The sequence below is a fragment of the Hylobates moloch genome, unplaced genomic scaffold (genome assembly GCF_009828535.3).
Source record: "Hylobates moloch isolate HMO894 unplaced genomic scaffold, HMol_V3 SCAFFOLD_6, whole genome shotgun sequence".
Classification (NCBI taxonomy): Eukaryota; Metazoa; Chordata; class Mammalia; order Primates; family Hylobatidae; genus Hylobates; species Hylobates moloch.
In genome coordinates, this window is record NW_026652281.1 from 16,296,043 (window position 1) to 16,314,975 (window position 18,933).

The 18,933-nt window shown below is 46.4% G+C and overlaps 1 long non-coding RNA gene across 1 annotated transcript in view; it reads left to right on the forward strand.

The window, feature by feature from the left end:
• The first annotated feature begins 12,001 nt into the window (after positions 1–12,001).
• LOC131383772 (uncharacterized) overlaps positions 12,002–18,933 on the forward strand; it is a 31,348-nt gene continuing 24,416 nt past the window's right edge. The window contains exons 1-2 of the long non-coding RNA XR_009214037.1: positions 12,002–12,085; positions 15,380–15,520. This is a non-coding gene — a long non-coding RNA (uncharacterized LOC131383772). The remainder of the gene's footprint in view (positions 12,086–15,379; positions 15,521–18,933) is intronic.

The window sequence follows — 18,933 nt, forward strand, 5'->3', positions numbered from 1 at the left end:
CACTGGGGGCTTCTAAAGAGCCATATAGAATGAGGAGGTATTTGTTTCCTAGTTCTGTCTCCATTGGTCAACTGCTTGCACTTCCAGATTGCACATAAGTGAGGGCTGAACAGGTACCACTCGACTATTTGCCATTGCTCACAAGTGTATGTAAACCTCTATCTGGAATTGTTTTGTCCTCCATACAAAATGAATGAACAAGTATACTGCTTACAGCTTAGCCCACTGGGGGAATGTCCCCTCAAAGTTGTTTAGGGCTACCCCCTAAATGGAGCTATGTTACAGGAACTATATATATATATATATATATATTTTTTTTAAACTAGTATCAATGGCTAAAGCTAATCCATCTGTGAGTCAGGGCTATTTTCCCCTCCATCAGTTGGTTAGAGAACTACCCACTAAGGCTGTAGGTCTGAGCTAAAACAGAAGGGTTGGTATAGCCGATAGCTGAGGTAGGTGTCATAGGAGTCTGAGCCACCTTTTGTTGACTTACATGCACCCTATTGACCTGCTTAGTCCTGATCCTGAATTTACCATTCCTGTTCTATTATTATATGATGGGTTGCTGATAAGTCTGCCTTGTTTTGTTTTTTTTTTTGAGACAGAGTCTCACTCTGTCACCCAGGCTGGAGTGCAGTGGCACAGTCACAGCTCACTGCAGCCTCAACCTCCCTAGGCTCAAGCAATCCTTCTACTTCAGCCTCCCAGGTTGCTGGGACTACAGGCAAACACCACCACACCCAGTTAATTTTTTTTTCTGTATTTTTTAGAGATGGGGTTTTGCCATGTTGCCTCCTGGGCTCAAGTAATTCTCTGGCCTCAGCTTCCTCCCAAAGAGCCGGGATTACAGGTGTGAGCCACCATGCCTGGCTTAAACCTACCTAATCTTATGACTTGGTAGACTCTGACAATACCTGGCTTACAATGGGTATCTCTGGTTGCATAGACCCTTCATGTCCCATTGCTAGGCTCTCGGTTTTTATTGGGGCCAAACGGCTGCTTTTCAAAAGTCGAATCTCTCTCTGCTGCATGGCCTTGCTCCAGAACTTTAGAGATCTGTGCTGAAACTCTTTTATTAGGGCATGTCAGAGACTCTGCCCTGCAGCCTTATTCATCATGTATGCCTCTAGCCCCATTGTATCTGCTGGATTATATGAACCAAATGGTAGAGAAGCTTGTACTCTAGTTGGACACACTGTACAGCTCTCTCCTGCTCTGGGTTTCACCCGAAACTGAAAGCCTTCAGGGGCACCCAATAGATGGGTCAGAGGAATACTCCACCAGGCGCTATGCCTTAGTGCTGGAGGATAGAGAGCTCAACAACTTGTCTTTACTTTACAGGGGATAACCTGGCATGACTACTGATCCCTGATAACTTTACCCATTTGTTTCAAAATAATATGGGATAGAAGAAGTTGGTGGGGATATAGATGAAATAATATGGGTTGTGAATAGTGGTTCTAGGGATTCATTTTACTAGTTTGTCTACTTTTACATCCATTTAACTTATTCTAGAACAAAAAGGTAAGAAAAAGTTGAACAATATGAACGCCCTGAATCTTCATATTTTTATCTGCTATCCTTTGGCATGCATGTGTCTTTACTAGGACATCTGGAGTTCTTGCTTCTTCTTGCTTACTAGGTCAAATTAGCATTAGGTCGTCAATACAGTGGACTACCATGATGTTCAATGGAATATTGAGACAATCAAAGTCGCTAGATACTGTGTTGTGCAGAGGGGAGAACTAATATAGCCCAGAGGCAAGAGAGTGAATATGTCCTGCTATTATTCCCACATAAAAGCAAACAGTTTTTCATCCTCCTGACTGAAGGATATTGACAAGAAAATGTTTGATGTTGAAATTAATCTCTGCAATACCACCCGGGATGTGGTTTTACTTCTCATTTAATAAATCAGTAAGAAAGGTGAGGGTAAGTGTCAGGGGTTTTCATTTGGCCCTTCCTACCTTAATGGCTCTTAATAAAATAGGGAGTAAATGTTAGGGTACTGCCAGTTGCTGGAACATCTGTCCTAGTTATTTACTTAGGGATAAGGAAATTAGTACAGTGTGGATCTTCTGACTTCTGGATCTGTTTGCAAGAGTACTCCATTTACCTGACTTTCATAAGCCTCTGTCATGGGGGGACCATGATAGTGTTTCCCCCCAGCATTGATGCCAGCTCATACTCTGTACCCAATAGCCTTTGAAAGCCTGGTTCTTTTTCTTCCCCATGACCAGAGTTACTATGATAAAAGGCCACAGATCCCTCATGTGGAAAGATTGGGGAAATAATTATCTTGTATAGCTTTGGCAGCATTGGAGGGCTCTTCTATAAAAAGTCTTGGCCTTTCCTTAAATCAGTAGACTCTGAGCCTGAGAACTGGCCTAGATCAAGGAAATTTATGAGGAAATACTATTTTCCATTAGGGCAGCTGTCATCTGCCTTCTGCTCATGAGCTCTTGATTTTGGGGATTGCTGTTGTTACAATCAAGTAATACTCAGACATCTGCCAATTTAGTTAACTCCTAGGGACACTATGGTCTATTAGCCATTGCCATAGATAGACCCTATGGGTCAAAGCACTTAGCTGTCACTTTGGTTTTGTGGTAATTATTATTATTATTATTATTATTATTATTTTAGACGGAGTCTCGCTCTGTTGCCCAGGTTGGAGTGCAGTGGTGCAATCTCGATTCACTGCAAGCTCCGCCTCCCGGGTTCACACCATTCTCCTGCCTCAGCCTCCCAAGTAGCTGGGACTACAGGCACCTGCCACCACGTCCGGCTAATTTTTTGTATTTTTAGTAGAGATGGGGTTTCACCATGTTAGCCAGGATGGTCTCGATCTCCTGACCTCGTGATCTGACCGCCTTGGCCTCCCAAAGTGCTGGGATTACAGGCGTGAGCCACCGTGCCCGGCCGTTTTGCGGTAATTTTTATATCTACCCTGCCTCTGTTGATTGTTACGCATCTGGTCTCTGCAATTCCAGAGTCCTACCATCCCCCCTGACACTAAGAATTCCTCACCTTTACATGTTGTGTTGTCTCGGTGAAAAGAGTGGCCTCTGGACTTCCCATGGGAATGTAGTCTTCTAGTGTGTTCTCTGGTCTTGCATAATAACTACAATCTAACATGCTAATCCCTCTGAGCCTCCTGACTCCTTCAGTATTCTGCCAAGGAAGTTCTGGCGTCTCTACTTCATTTCCGAAGGTCGTAATTGTGTCCAAGTTTCAAAGAAGCATCTCAGAAGCGTATGAAAATGGTTTTATGTATCCTTGATTGGACGTTAATCCCTGAATAATGAGAGTGCCCCCGGATTGATACATTCTTACAACCGTCTCCTCACACCCCTATTGTCCCTGTTCCTGCCACAACATAGGTCCTGTAATTTTTTCAGTGTGTATGCTATTTGCTTATAATACTGTATTTCTCCACTTAGGCTGTGCTGAGACCTAACCCTAGTTACTGGTCTGCAGGCAATGAAGGGAGGTAGGGGATATCGAGGAGAATAAGCATCATCTTTGGGGCCACCTGCCTTAGGAGGAGTCTTGGCAGGATTCCAGGCAAGGAGAGGCTTGTCTCGTATAGCAGGAGAAAGATAGCTGCTTCTGCTGGCCATGAAGGTTTAGGAGAATCCAAGAATTCAAAATTCTCACATTAATCTACTCAAATGTTCCCATTCTTTGTTCCAGGGTTCCATATGTTTCCTATCAGGGCCATGACTCCATTGTAGAAAGTAGAGCCATCACGGCTGTGAATCCCTTCCTTGCAGGTCTGCCTTCTAGGACCACTCTTATGTCGACTGTCTTAGCCCAGGTTTCCTCCTGAAAGCAAAGCCTGAGTCAGGAGTTTGTGTGTAGGTGATTTATTTGGGAATGGATCCAAAGGAACAGGAATAAGTGACTGGGAAGAGTAAAACAGGAAAGAAGGGAAGCCAATAAAAGAGTGCAGAGGCTGGATGTGGTGGCTCACGCCTGTAACCCTAGCACTTTGGGAGGCCGAGGTGGGTGGATCATGAAGTGAGGAGTTCAAGACCAGCCTGGCCAAGATGGTGAAACCCCGTCTCTACTAAAAATACAAAAATTAGCCAGGTGTGGTGGCACACGCCTGTAATCCCAGCTACTTGGGAGGCTGAGGCAGAGAATTGCTTAAACCTGGGAGGCAGAGTTTGCAATGAGCCAAGATTGCGCCACTGAACTCCAGCCTGGGAGACAGAGTGAGACTCCGTCTCAAAAAAAAAAAAAAAAAAAAAAAAAGTGCAGAGTCTCAGACCAGCCCAAAGAGCTGCAGCCGCCTTTTGCGCCCTCCCTGCCTTCGCCATCCTCCCTGCCGACATCATGCTCCAGTTCCTGCTTGAATTTACTTTGGCAATGTGATTGGAATGTATCTGGTTCAGAACTATGCCACGCAAAACCTGGATAAAACACTTGACGAAATGAAAAAGGGCAATGCCGAGAAAAATCCCCCTAGTTCATGAGGCCGACTCCAGCACTGCCTTCTGGATACACTGATTCCACCACTCTTGAGGGCCTCCTTTACCATCTCAACCAAAGGCTTTTGTTTTCATCTCCAACCTCAGTGATTTTCGTCTTGGCTAGACCCGGTGCTGCCTTAGGGCAAAAATGGGGCCACAAGTTAAAAACTACCTATGTAGTGTGACAGATCCCCTGCCAGGTTATTTAAGGGTACATGTCCACTGCCTGAACCCTGAAGGCCAGGCAGTGAGCCAAGGCCATGGTGTCTAGCTGAGGAATAGGTGTCCCTGAGAACCCAAACATCCTGGAGAATAGCTGAGAACCTACTAAGGGAAACGGTCCCATCACACACACATAGTAGGTAAAGAGACAGAAAATTAGCTTAGAGATGGGAGGTGGCACAGATCTCTAAAGCTGTCCCGCTGCCATTCAGGAGTGCTTCATGCATAAGTCCTAATAAACTCATCTGCTAGCCAAGCTGAACTTGTCCCAGACGTGCTTGATCTCTTTGCTCCCTCCCAGTTTGGGGTAAGGTTTTTTTTTAAATACAGTTCCAGGTTTTTCTCATTACAATTGGTGTCATGAGCAGTATCTGAGAAACCGATGGATGAATTAGGAAGGCGCATCTGCAGAGAGAATCCTAGGGTGGTTGGCAACATGCATGTGGGGTGGAGTTGCCCGACTGATCAACCTTCACAGGCCACCGTGGACTCTGGGAAAACACTGGCAGAAACTGAATCACCTATTGTAAGAAGTTAAGATATTAAAATATGATAAAGATAATAAATGTGCTGTTGTTGCAATAAGGGTAGCTACTGAGAAATCATGAGAGCAGGAAAGGGAGAAAGGGTAAAAACTCCTGCAGAAGGTCAAAGGCATGCCAGGTTTTCTAGGACACCAGCAGGTCACATATTATGACCTATTCTTGTGCACATTCTAAAACTGATGGGCAAATAACAACAACAAAAAATAATTCAGAGCTCAAATGGTTAAGCTGCAACTATAGAGTTAAATAGTATCTTCATATGCTCTCTGTTTCTCTCTTTCCTTTTCCACATGCTTTGAATCTGCTGTTATTAAGCCACCGTGTTGAGATAAAACTCACTGTTTATGGTAACACTAATTCAAGGTTATTTGGAGATTTTGTTTTTCTTATACAATTAAGCCAGTTCTAGTTAAAATGTAAACAATAAAACTCATTTGAAACCGAAAAGGGAAAAAGAGGTTTTTAAAAATCAAACTGCCATGGAAACTGCTTTCCCCCAAATTTTGATCCACAGCTTTCCTTGGATTACCTATCGGGGAAAATAGAGCTTAGCCGTAACAGGTCCCAATGTTGTCAAAAGTAATTTGGGTCCAACTGTCTTTTGTAAAAATAACAAATTTATTATATTTTCTCATGGCTAGAGTTCTGAAGTAAAATTATCAGATCTTTGTGTATGTATGTATATACATGTTTAAATATATTATATATGTGCATGTATTATATGTTCTAACATGCTACCAAATAAAATTATAAATAAATGGGTATAAAGTCCAAATGCTTTTCAAGTTCACAGGAATTCAATAATCTTTGGTAAATAAGTTGGCTTTTAAATTATTAGTAAATAAAAATAAAGATATCTTCAAAAGTGTCAGCATACATTTTTGTCTAAGTCTTCTGATAAAATACATTTTATATTCGCCTCTGCTAGGTACTTTAAGGTGTCAGGGTTTTACATGAAAGTTAGAAGACTGTAAACCCAGCCAAAAATAAAATGATCTTTGTCCGTATGATTTTTTTGATAAGCAAGACTAATTTGATATTGTTGGTTTAATGGAAACAACTGAGTTTTCTGAGTTATCAGCAAGAATCCGCATGTGTTTAAGGCTCTTGCTTAGATGAACACCTGATATTCACAAGCTATGAAAATGGTTAACAGGGAAATAACTTGCAATGATGATTAGCTTTGTTGACTGTCTTGATTCTCACAAGTAATCTAGATAAACTGCTAAAAATGAATAAACTGAGTACATGTAAATGAGATAAATGTGTGTAGGTTAAACTTCTGTATAGTTTAAAATCTTAAAATTATTTTAGGTACTCATTGAATGTCTACGTCATTTCCAGTTTAAAAAGGGTTATGATATGGGGGAGGTATTTGTGGACCATAATGATCTAGATAAAAACAAGGACCGGGCTGGGCACGGTGGCTCACGCCTGTAATCTCAGCACTTTGGGAGGCCGAGGCAGGCGGATCACGAGGTCAAGAGATCGAGACCATCCTGGCCAGAATGGTGAACCCCTGTCTCTACTAAAAATACAAAAATTCACATGCAAACGTATGTTTATTGCAGCACTATTCACAATAGCAAAGACTTGGAACCAATCCAAATGTCCAACAACGATAGACTGGATTAAGAAAATGTAGCACATATACACCATGGAATACTATGCAGCCATAAAAAATGATTAGTTCATGTCCTTTGTAGGGACATGGATGAAACTGGAAATCATCATTCTCAGTAAACTATCGCAAGGACAAAAAACCAAACACCGCATGTTCTCACTCATGAACACACAGACACAGGAAGGGGAACATCACACTCTGGAGACTGTTGTGGGGTGGGGGGAGGGGAGAGGGATAGCATTAGGAGAGAGTTAATGGGTGCAGCACACCAACATGGCACATGGATACGTATGTAACAAACCTGCACATTGTGCACATGTACCCTAAAACTTAAAGTATAATAAAAAAAAAATCAAAAATTAGCTGGGCGTGGTGGCGCGCGCCTATAGTCCCACCTACTTGGGAGGCTGAGGCAAGAGAACCTCTTGAACTTGGGAGGCAGAGGTTGCAGTGAGCCGAGATCACGCCACTGCAATCCAGCCTGGCGACAGAGTGAGACTCTGTTTCCAAAAAAAAAAAAAAAAACAAAGCAAAATGAGGACGAAGTCCAGGAAATAATCAAAGAACAAAAAGGGGATGGGCCAATTGAATGCTTGTACACTTGCCCTGGTATAGGCAGGCAATTAACATGAAACAATGCCACGTGCCAGGGGTATGCTTTGAAATCACCTGAACAATCTAGGAATTACATAAGGCACAAATAGTCCAGAGCACCTATAACAGCCCTATGGGGCCTGCGAAGAAGCCATATGACACCTAGAAAATGACAGTAAACTGCCATGAGCTAAACACAGCGATGCCCCCTGTACCTGCAGCTGTACCCAGTATTGCTCAACTGCTGGAGCAAATGGTCCTTAAGCTGGGAAATGTCCATGTTGTGATTAATTTGGCTAACGCCTTTTAAAGTATTTCTTTGGCAGACGATTCACAGGAGCAGTTTGCCTTCATTTGGGGGGGCAAACAATGGACTTTCCAGGTGCTACCACAAGAGTATCTGCGCAGCCCCACCGTCTTTCATGATATGATTGCACAGGACCTGTCTAGACTCTTTTGCCTACCTCAGTCTTCCTGTTTTACCTTACTGATAATATAATGTTAACCTCAGAATCTCTTACAAATCTGGACACTGCCCTGCACACCATCTTAGACAGCCTAAAGGACAGGGAATGGGAAGTCAACCCCCAAAAGATACAAGGGCCCAGTGTAGCCATCAAATTCCTAGGGATTACCTGGCTGGGTAAGACATGAAACATACCCAGAGCTGTTATTGATAAGATAGCACAGTAGCCTATTCCTCAGACAATAAAGCAACTTCATGTTTTCCTAGGTTTATTAGGCTACTGGAAAATATTCATCTCTCATTTGACACAAACCCTCCGGCCTTTACACACCCTGGTAAAAAGGGATGCAAAATGGGGCTGGACACATATAGAGCAAGAGGCATATGACGAAGCAAAAATGTTGGTAAAACAAGCCCAAGCATTAGGTGCCCCACAGCCACAGCACCCTTTTGTATTAGAAGTCACTAGAGATACCACAGGGATGTAATGGTGTTTGTGGCAAAAGCAAACAACAGTAATGGTACTTGCAAGATTTGGTCTCAATTATGGAAGGGTGCAGAATCCCTCTATATAGTCCTGGAGCAAGAACTCTGGCTGTATATAGGGCATTGCAACAAATGGAGGCCATCACCAGAAAGCAAAGCATCACAATAAAAACTTCCTCTCCTATAAAACGGGAGATGGAGGGCCTTCTAGCCAAGCCCACCTCTGGGATAATACAATCACACACTCTGCTGAAGTGGCATGCCTATCTACAACAGGGGGTGTCTTGTCCATGAGTCCTGTAAGTGAGACACCCAGAAAATGCTCAGACCCATCCACTTTGAACAATTTGAAGGGGCCGACATGGCAATGAATCTACCTACTAGGCCAACCATCATATATGAAGGGATTCCATTGATACCTACTAAGGCCTAATACACTGATGGGTCTAGCAAAGGCACCCAACACCAATGGTTGGCAATCATAGTGAATATGGACACTGACAACATATGGTTAGAATGGGAATTAGACAAAGTAGTCAATGGGCCATGCTACAGGCAGTTTGGACACTCATCACCTACGAGCCCTGGCCATTAGTCATTTGCACAGATAATCGGACTACATACAGAGGCCTTACCATGTGGATCAATCAGTGCGCTACAGACAATTGGCAAGTTTGGGGCAGGCTCCTCTGGGGAATGTCCATGTGGCAAGACACCCACATCAGGTTACAGGAAAGGGATGTCCATCTTGTGATGTACCATATGGATGCACATAGCCCAAACCACCTCCTGGAAATTAAAAGGTGAATGGCCTTACTCATTCACATGTGGGCAATTTGCCCAAGCCCATCTGAGGAAACTGCCATATGTGTACATCATAAAAACAGCCACCGGGGCAATCACAGAGTGGCCCATAGCAAAGGTAGCAGGCATCCCTATCAATAAGCAAATGTTTTGGCAGCTGTTCAGAACCATGAGATCTGCTCGCAACTGCGACCTAGAAAGATTCCCTCCACACCAGGTCGCATACATCGAGCTATACAAACTGTGTGAGCCTGGCAATCAATTGTATTGGTCCCCTGCCCCAGAATAGAAAGAAAAGCTATGCCTTAACTTGTATGGACACAACGGGGCTGCTACAGGCCTTCCCAATAAAATATGCCACTCAACTGGAGATCATCAAATGTCTCACTGCTCTTTTTTTTGTGTGTGAGACAGAGTCTTGCTCTGTCCCGCAGGCTGGGGTGCAGTGGTGCAATCTTGGCTCACTGCAACCTCTGCCTCTCAAGTAGCTGGGATTACAGGCGCCCACCTGTAATACAAAAATGACTGGTTAATTTTTGTATTTTTAGTAGAGATGGGTTTTCACCATGTTGGCCAGGTTGGTCTCGAACTCCTGACCTCAAGTGATCCACCCACCTCAGCCTCCCAAAGTGCTGGGATTACAAGTGTGAGCTACCACACCCGGGCCTCACTGCTCTTAACGTCATGTATGGCATACCAAAAAGGATAATGATCAAGGCCCCAATTCACAGGCCATAATATCAAACACTGGGCATCAGAACAAAACATAGACTGAAAGTCCCACTTACCATATAACCCAACAGGGGCAGGTCTTACATGCATTGTCTTAGGACTGGACTAAGAATCTCCCTGTAATACGAATTTTAAATGTCACTCACTACCATGCATGGCATCATTTCCTGTGAATGGTTGGCAAGGTCTATAAAACAGGCCCAACAAACTCTTGGGGTTACCTCTGAGATTCAGAGCCACGATCCTGAAACCAATGGCCAGACTTTGCCCCTGAGCACATCAGTGGATCTACCAAGTGGCGATGGCTACATGGACCCAAAGTTGAGCTGGAAAATGCCCCCATACTGGATCCATTTTATAGTGCTGGAGGACACCGTGAAGACTGACTGAGGGGAAATGGTCCCAGCCGTGCTCCTTGATGGAGATCCAAGATACTGACGTTATCAACATGCAGCAACACCAACACCTGCTAGATGCGTTGTAACGTGGATAGCAAAGGCAAGGCCAGAAATTTACCAATTGGCTTTACGCCCACCCCTGTGGAGGGAAACCCTATATAGTACTGTAAGCCAGGCTCGAGGCCCAGGGCAGCTGCCCTAACAGGGCCAATGGGAAAAAAGATTATGTTAGTAATAATTAAGTTACAAGGAATAGATACACCTATCAGGGTTTCTACTAAACGCCTGTGTTTATGCCCAAAGGCTACAGCTTCTGCTACCCATGGTAGCTAGTAATGTCTTCCTGGACTGGGCTGCAGTTGCAGCAACAGTCAACAACCAGCCCTGTTACTGGGTATAGGGATACCTCCCCCTGTCAAATGATAATGGTATGCCTCGGAATATTCTGCCTTTCTCCCAATGGAACTGGAATGATTGGTTCAACAGCATCAATAGGCAATCGGTCTCACTGGGGACTGCCTCTACCTGGAGGCGAAATTGCCAACATGACAGAGACCCAACAACATACAGGCTTATAGGCACTACCTGTTATTTCTCTGATAAAGATGTTACAGATGGTTTAAATCATTTGTCAACTCAGATCCATGACATAGCTCAGTTAGGTTACTTTGGCTCATTCTTAAATTAGGTACACACCTTACCTACTTGCTGGAATTATGTTTTGCTAATAGGCATCATAATTATAGTTAGCTTCTGCTTTTTATGCTCTTATGTATACCATGGAAGTGGCCTGTATCCACAAACTGTGGCTATACGTTATAGACCTCTATAGGTCTTCCCCTCGTTTCCTGCTCAGGGACTCTCGAGCAAGGTTGGTGGAAAGAATATAAGAGCTGGGGAGTGGGATAAATTGAAGTATGACAGGTTCCTCGACCAGGTGACTCAAAACGGTGTATGTCCGCTGCCTGAACTCTGAAGACCAGGTGATGACCCAAGGCCATGGTACCCAGCCAAGGAGCAAATGACCCTGAGGACCCAAACATCCCAGAGAATAGCTGAGAACCTACCAAGGGAAACAGTACCATCACACACACAGAAGAAGCAAAGAGCCAGAAAATTAGCTTAAAAGCAGCTTAGGGATGGGAGGCGGCACAGATCTCTAAAGCTGTCCCGCTGCCATCCAGGAATGCCTCGTGTGTAAGTTCTCATAAACTCATTTGCTTACCAAGCTGGACTTGTCTGAGGCACTCTTTGGTCTCTTGGCTCCCTCTCAATTTGGGAGAAGGTATTTTTTTTTAAATACAATTTTGGGTTTTTCTTGTTACATTACCCTTATATTTCTGACATCCTTATCTCTTTCCATATCTTCCTTTCAGCCGCTTGGGAGGTTCTAAGACAGGAATTACAGTGCTAGATTAGTGAACATGACCTTTAATGAGTAGTCTTTCCCTTATTCTTTGGGATTTTGACTACCTTTTGTCAGATGAAAATTTGGTGAGTTTTGTGTAGCTGATTGGATGAAAATAATGCTGATTTCACATTTTAGCAAAGATGCTTGTTAAACATTTGGTACGAAATTGTGTTGTTTCTAAGTAATTAAAATCAATATTTAGAAGCTGAAGAGGAAGAGGAAGAGGAAGCAGAAGCGGAAGAGGAAATAGAAGAAGAACAAGAAGAAGAAGAAGAAGAAGAAGAAGAAGAAGAAGAAGAGGAGGAGGAGGAGGAATGCATCAGTAAGTTGTTTACAGATATAAGAAATTGGGGTATGGGTCTCAGAAATGTCTGTCTTTAAGGTTCGGAAGTAGGGAATATTTAGGTGTGGGCTGGAAATACCTATTTGGGAGTGGTCATAACTGCAGAGTTCCTGAGGCCCTTGCTGTGACAGCAGAGCCAGCCAGGGTTCCTGGTTGCAAGCATGCTCACGGAACTGCTGAGTTCCAAGCAAGCTGACGTCCTGCTGAGATAAGCAGAAATCAGCTGTTGAAGATGGCACCCGCCTGGGAAGTAGACAGACCAGAGTGGAGCCCTAACAGGGCAGCTTGCTTCAGACTGAGCCTGAAGGGGAGGAGTGGCTCCTTGACTGGGCCAGGTGGCCTCTGATCACTGTCCTCCCAGAACAAGTCCGGTGTGGCTGGGGTAAGAGCACAAAAGGAGGGTAGGGACAGTTTAGAAGGGATGTGGTTATCAGACAGCACAAACAGCACAAACCACCCTAGACAATGAGCATCTGGGGAGGAATGGAGGAGCTAGGACAGGGCCTTGAGGGGTGGTGGCTCAGGGGCAGGCAAGAGAGTGGACAGGAACACTGGCTGGGAAGGCAAAGGGTGACAGGACTGAGGAGTAAGAGACTGCTTCCACCCAGAAATCTCTTTCCGGGTGATGAGACAGTCTCCAGCAACTGGAGAGAGAGCCCTGGGGACTGGGAAGAGGCCAGTCCAGGCTGTCTCTCAGCAAGTTCCTGGAACCACGGAGGGTCAGTGAGTGGTGGAGATGACCCATTTAGCCGGGATCATGACCAAAGGAGTGAGTCAAGCAGGCATGGTGGTAGGTTCATGCATATCAGAGTTGGTGATCAGGTGCTGTGGCACCAGCCTAGTCCACACTCAGATCCAAAGCTTCAGGGCTCACCTTTACTTTGCCCAGCTTCCACCATTCCATGCCCCATGCAAAAAGTTGGTAAGGCTGACCCTGCACTGTGGGCTGTTCTGGGGACCTTGCCAAGTGGAAACAGATCAGCACCGTTCAGAAATGGCTTGGTCAGAGTCACTAAGCCATTGGTAGGCAGGCAACACTCTCCATGGAAGACTGGTATGTGCCGTTGCTTTGGTTGCCCTTGCCATGGAGATTTGCTAGAGTATGTGTGACCTTGGCAAGTTTTTTAACCTTTCTGAGCTCATCCATAAAATGGGGATAATAACCATACTTCCTTTCTGGTTGGTATAAGGATTAAAAACAATCATATCGTTCACTAACGGCTTGGAGACGAAGGCCTGGAACACATTAGCTCCCATAATAGTTATTACCCAACTCCCTTCCCTTCTTCTGAGACTGTGGGTGTGCTCCAGCTTCCCATGAAAATGCAATTACAGACCAAGAACACCCTGGATGGCAGCTGAGGGTTCTTGCACTGCAGCCATTGTCAGTGAAGCTGGTGTGTGTGTGCGCACGTTGTGTGTTGGGGGTGGTGCATCAGCCTCTGAGCCTGGCTCACCGGGTCTGATAGACCCACTTAAGGGCTGGTTAATGGGGTTTCTGAGCCCACATGGCTGAGACTGACCCCAGACCCTGCAGGACCCAGTGAGGACTCTAGCAGCCTCTCCTGGGATTGCTAGTCTCTGCATTCCAGCCGCAAATGGATCTATGTCAGACACTAGCAAAGTTGAGGTTTGGTTTCTGCGGGGACCCAAATAGTTTCCCACTTGTGGTAGAGGGGACACAGGAGGACAGTGCTTGCTTACTAGAGATACCTCTTCACTACCCTTAAACCTTTTTAGAGGTTCCACCTCCATTCAGAGGTGCTGTGGGAATGCTGTTAGAAACACAGATTATTCTGTGAGAAAATGATAAACCGGGAAGTTACGTGAAAAGCAAGTCAGGCGTCACCGTGGGGTGCAAGACAAGAAGTTGGGTAAGAATGAGTTGTCCAGGATAGCACTGGAGTGCACACAGCTGGGCAGGGGCACCCAGAGGTGGAGGAGAGGTGGGGCACTCCCCAGGTGGGGCAGAGGGACTCAGGGCCCACAGCCCAGGCTTCTGGGCATCATGGTGCGGTGCAAGTCACCACACTGCCCCCACCCAGCCAACTCAGCGGTTCAAGGGCTGTGAGCCCAGGGCCAAGCTAGCGCACCCCCTTGAGGGGCTGAGTCCTTGGCTATGATGGGAGGGCTGGCTTGAAGCTGCATCTGGGCTCCGCCTACCTTCACCCCTTTCTTTCGTTCTCTAGGAGAAAAGTATCAAATAACAAATCTTGTCACTCAGAGAACCAGAAAGGACTCCATTTGTGTTTCAACCTCCTTGGAGGGTCAAGGAAGCCCGCAAGAGTCTTGAGGAGAGTTTGGTGGGGCTGAACTTACAGATAAGCACCATGAGAGTTACAGAGGCAGAAGTTGTCCACAGAGGCCAGCAGGGGCTGGGTACCTCATGCGGCCCTGTGAGCTGGGATTTGGAATTTAGACTCTGTCCTAAGAGCAGTGAGGAGCCATGGAAACTGTAATAGACAAGATTGACAGGGAACTGCACTTGAAAAACCTCCTTTAGCTGTTATGTAGAGAAAGGATTGAGGGAGGGGCCAGGCAGGAGACAGGGAGACAAGGCAGAGGCCATTACACTGTTCAGCATGAAACAGTGGCGTCTGGACTGGGGAGAGTGGGCTAGTTTGGAATTAATTAGGGATGAACGCAGTCATGCTTGCTAACTGGTTTCACCTCATCTACCTTTGCCCCTTAGGGCCTATTCTCCATACAGCAGGCAATGTGATCCTAGTTAAAACATAATTCCAGGTCATGCCGCTCCTCTGGCTTCCCATCTCAGAGTAAAAGTCAAAGTCCTTACCATGGCTGTAGGAGAACAGCCTGTTGCGTGGCAAGAATGATGCTTTTTTTTTTTTTTTTTTTTTTTTAACAGGGTCTCACTCTGTTGCCTAGGCTGGAGTGCAGTGGCAAGATCATAGCTCACTGCAGCCTCGAACTCTTGGGCTCAAGGGGTCCTCCCACCTCAGCCTTCTGAGTAGTTTGGACTATAGGTGCATGCCACCACATCTGGCTATTTTTTTTTCATTTTTATTTTTTGTAGAGAGGGGGGTCTTGCTATGTTGCCCAGGCTAGTCTCGAACTCCTGGCCTCAAAAGATCTTCCCGCATTGGCCTCCCAAAATGCTGGGATTACAGGTGTGGGCCACTGTTCCAGGCCACTTGATCCAAAATGACCAATGTTTGACCCCTAGATGCCAAGATATTCATCAGCAAGTTCTTTAAACAATGCCTGTAGAATAGAAAACTCTTCATAAAGATGCTTATCTAACCTCTCCAGTGGTCACGAGTCTTGGCAAGAAAGTCTGAAGACGGGACCAGCTGCACGTTTTACCCTAAGAGCTTGCTACATAAAGGATACTTTCTGGGAGGCTGGTGTGAGGATTCAGTCTTACAGCCACCTGAGACATCACTTCTCTTCGTAAGTCCCCCTTATATATTTCTCTCTGAGAAAATGGATTTGTCAACCTCTGTCTTTGGCTTCTCAGCTCCCTCGGCGTTTGGTTTTGCACAGTCCTGCTATCCGTGGAACAATGGCTCACAAGGGCCAACACAGCCTTCTCTCCCTCACATCTCTCTGATGACCTCATCTACTACTTCCAGCTACCTCACTTATACCACTTCAGTCACTGCTTGCCTAGGGCCTTAGGATTTCCTGTGCCCTCTGCCTGGAATGTAATCCCGCCAGATACCTGCACTGATGATATCTTACCACATCAGTTCTCTGCCCAAATGTTACCTTATCTGTGAGGCCTTTCCAGATTCCATATATGAAGAGAATCCCTTATGCTCTACTGTAATGCCTTCTTTATTTCCTTGATAGCACTGCTATAGTCTAGTTATTTTACATGTTTGTTCAAAATGTTTTCCTAGTGTGCAACACAATGCCTGGCATATAGAAGGTTCTTAATAGGTGTTTTTGTTTTTTGAGACAGAGTCTTGCTCTGTCACCCAGGCTGGAGTGCAGTGGCATGATCTTGGCTCACTGCAACCTCCACCTCCTGGGTTCAAGCAAGTCTCCTGCCTCAGCCTCCTGAGCAGCTGGGACTACAGATGATTGCCACCACACCGGGATAATTTTTGTATTTTTAGTAGAGATGGGGTTTTGCCATGTTGGCCAGGCTGGTCTTGAACTCCTGGCCTCAAGTGATCCCCCCAACCTTGGCCTCCCAAAGTGCTGCGATTACAGGTGTGAGCCACTGTGCATGACCTTTTAATAAACATTTAGTTGACTGAGTGAGTTGAGGTTGAGGACGCAGGAGGGAGCAGGTGCCCTCCAGGACAGCAGTCCCCAACCTTTTTGGCACCAGGGACTGGTTTTGTGGAAGACAACTTTTCCGTGGATGGAGGGCAGGGATGGTTTCAGGATGATTCAAGCACGTTACACTTATTGTGCACTTTATTGCTATTATTATTACATTGTAATAGGTAATGAAATAATTATACGACTCACCATAATGTATGGTGAAGGAAGCCCTGAGCTTGTTTTCCTGCAACTAGATGGTCCCATCTGGGGTTGATGGGAGACAGTGACAGATCATTAGACATTAGATTCTCATAAGGAATGTACAGCCTAGATCCCTTGCTTGCACAGCTCACAATAGGGTTCATACTCCTGGAATCCTAGAATCCTAGAATTAGAGAATCTAATGCCACTGTTGATCTGAGAGGAGGTGGAGCTCAGGCAGTAATACAAGCAATAGTGAGCGGCTGTAAATACAGATGAAGCTTCGCTCACTTGCAAGCCACTCACCTCCTGCTGTGCAACCCAATTTCTAGCAGGCCATGGTCTGTGGCCTGGGGATTGAAGACCCCTGCTCCAAGACTTACCTCCCCCTGAGAACTTAGGCAGGATGCTTGCAGAAACCTGATGTGGGAGGTGAGGTGAAAGGTAGTGGGAGGAATGGAAGCCCAGTGTATGTGTGAGTGGGTGTGTGTGCTTGTGTGCCTGAGTGAGGGTGGGTACTTCTCCAGGACCCCTGTACCTCCCAGTTCCTGGCCTGGGTGGAGTCTGGGCAGGACAGAGGTTAATCTGAGCCAGGGTCTGACCAGGGAGATAACAGGTTGTGCCAGAGGCACCAGGCAAAACTGGAAGGGATGGGATGGAGGGCATGTGGATGGGAACTATTAACTCTCCCTGGGGATGGGAGGGCCAAGGCTTTGCTCTAGGGGAGGGGGTAGTAGAGTTGGGCCTTGAAGAGTGAGTAGGAGTTTGCTGAGCCATGACAAAAGAAGAAAGGCATTTTGAGCTTCAGAGGTCTGAGGGCTATGAAAAGGTGGACTAGCTCAGAGGATGCTGGACTGGACTGTCTGCTGTAGCAGAGGAGGTGAGACAAATTAGTTGGCAGCCCGAGGTCAGAGAGACTTTAAATGCTAGGGGGAAGACAAGGGACTCCATCGTGAGGGCCCTGGAAGAGTTGAAGCAAGGGAATGAGAGATTCCTTCAGCTGCCCGGAAACAGGTCTAAAAATGGTTGGAAGGCAAAATCCTAGACACAGTGCTGGGTAGGATGGCATGGCTGGCATGCGGGTGTAGAGGATGATATCCATGTCTTTGGTCTGAAAGCCCATGAGGTAAGGAACTAGGCCCTGGGGTTCGAGGGATGTAGCAGATTTGGGGACAGCAATGAAAGTTGGTTCCAGCCAGGTAGGCTGGAGCCTGGAGCACTGTGAATTGGGGATCCTGGATCTGGTTCCCCCTCCTGGAGAGAGACTCTGATGTCCCCTGTCTCAGTACTGGGACCCTGGGCCATACAAACCTTGTCCTATGAGGACCCTGTCCCAAGCCTTTCATGGTCTACTACACTCAGGGCCCCTGGGCAGATGAGGTGGGCTGGGGGACTGGGTAGATGCTGGGCCTTGAAGCTGGGGAAAGGACAAATCAGGCTGTCAGCTTTGAATGCCACTCCCCTTAGCTGCCCTCCAAGCCACCCCCAACCAGGATGCCCAGGCAGGGGCTGCTGTAATTGCTGCAACCCTGCAGGGGAGGAGCTGTTGATCTCGGGGTAGCCTACGGTGGCAGGGAGCCTCTTGGGTGGTAGTTCCTGCGGGGGGAAGGAGTTATTGCATGTCATGGGATTAAGGTAAGTACCAGCGGCTAGTGGATCTGTGGTGGCCAGTGGGAGAGTCGAGTTTCTGCAGGTGAGTGGGAGCGAGAGGTGGGGGCCAGGGCCCATGGCTCCCGGTATTTTTCCACCCACTCCTGTGCTTAATAATGCTTCCCTGCTTTCCTGGGTGCCAGTCATCCTCTCCTCTCCCACCTATGACTGGGTGGGGCTGGGACCAAGTCAGCGGAGGCAGGGTGAGGAGGCAAGGGCAGACTCCTCCACAGCCCCACCCTATTTGGGTGTGGCTGCAGGGAGCGTGTGTGCACTGTGTGTGCGCGCACACCTGCACAGCGCTATGGTGGGGCGCCCTCGGGGCCTCAGCGCACACAGTCTGACCCCTTGGGAAGCAAAAGGAGACACGGGCCAGACATGATCTGGGGTCACCTGCAGGACCAGGACCCCACCTTGCCTCACTGCTCCATCAGCACCTGCCCATTGCCCTGAACTGTGCTCCTTCAGGGAAGGGAGGAGGCAAAAGGAGCCTTAAGAGGGAATCTCTAGCACAAATTTAACCATGAACAGAAGATCTATGAGAAGAAAGGAAAATACAAATTTAAGTAAAGACAGACACAACATCTGAATAAATGCACAGTAAGTGCAGATCACAGTCCTCTCTGGAGGAAAAGACTAATGCCAGTTCTTCCCAAGTGAGTCTCTAGATTCAGGGCAACCTGGTCACAGTTCAAAGAGGTTTGCTTTTCCAGAGCCTGAAGCATGCACTCTCAACT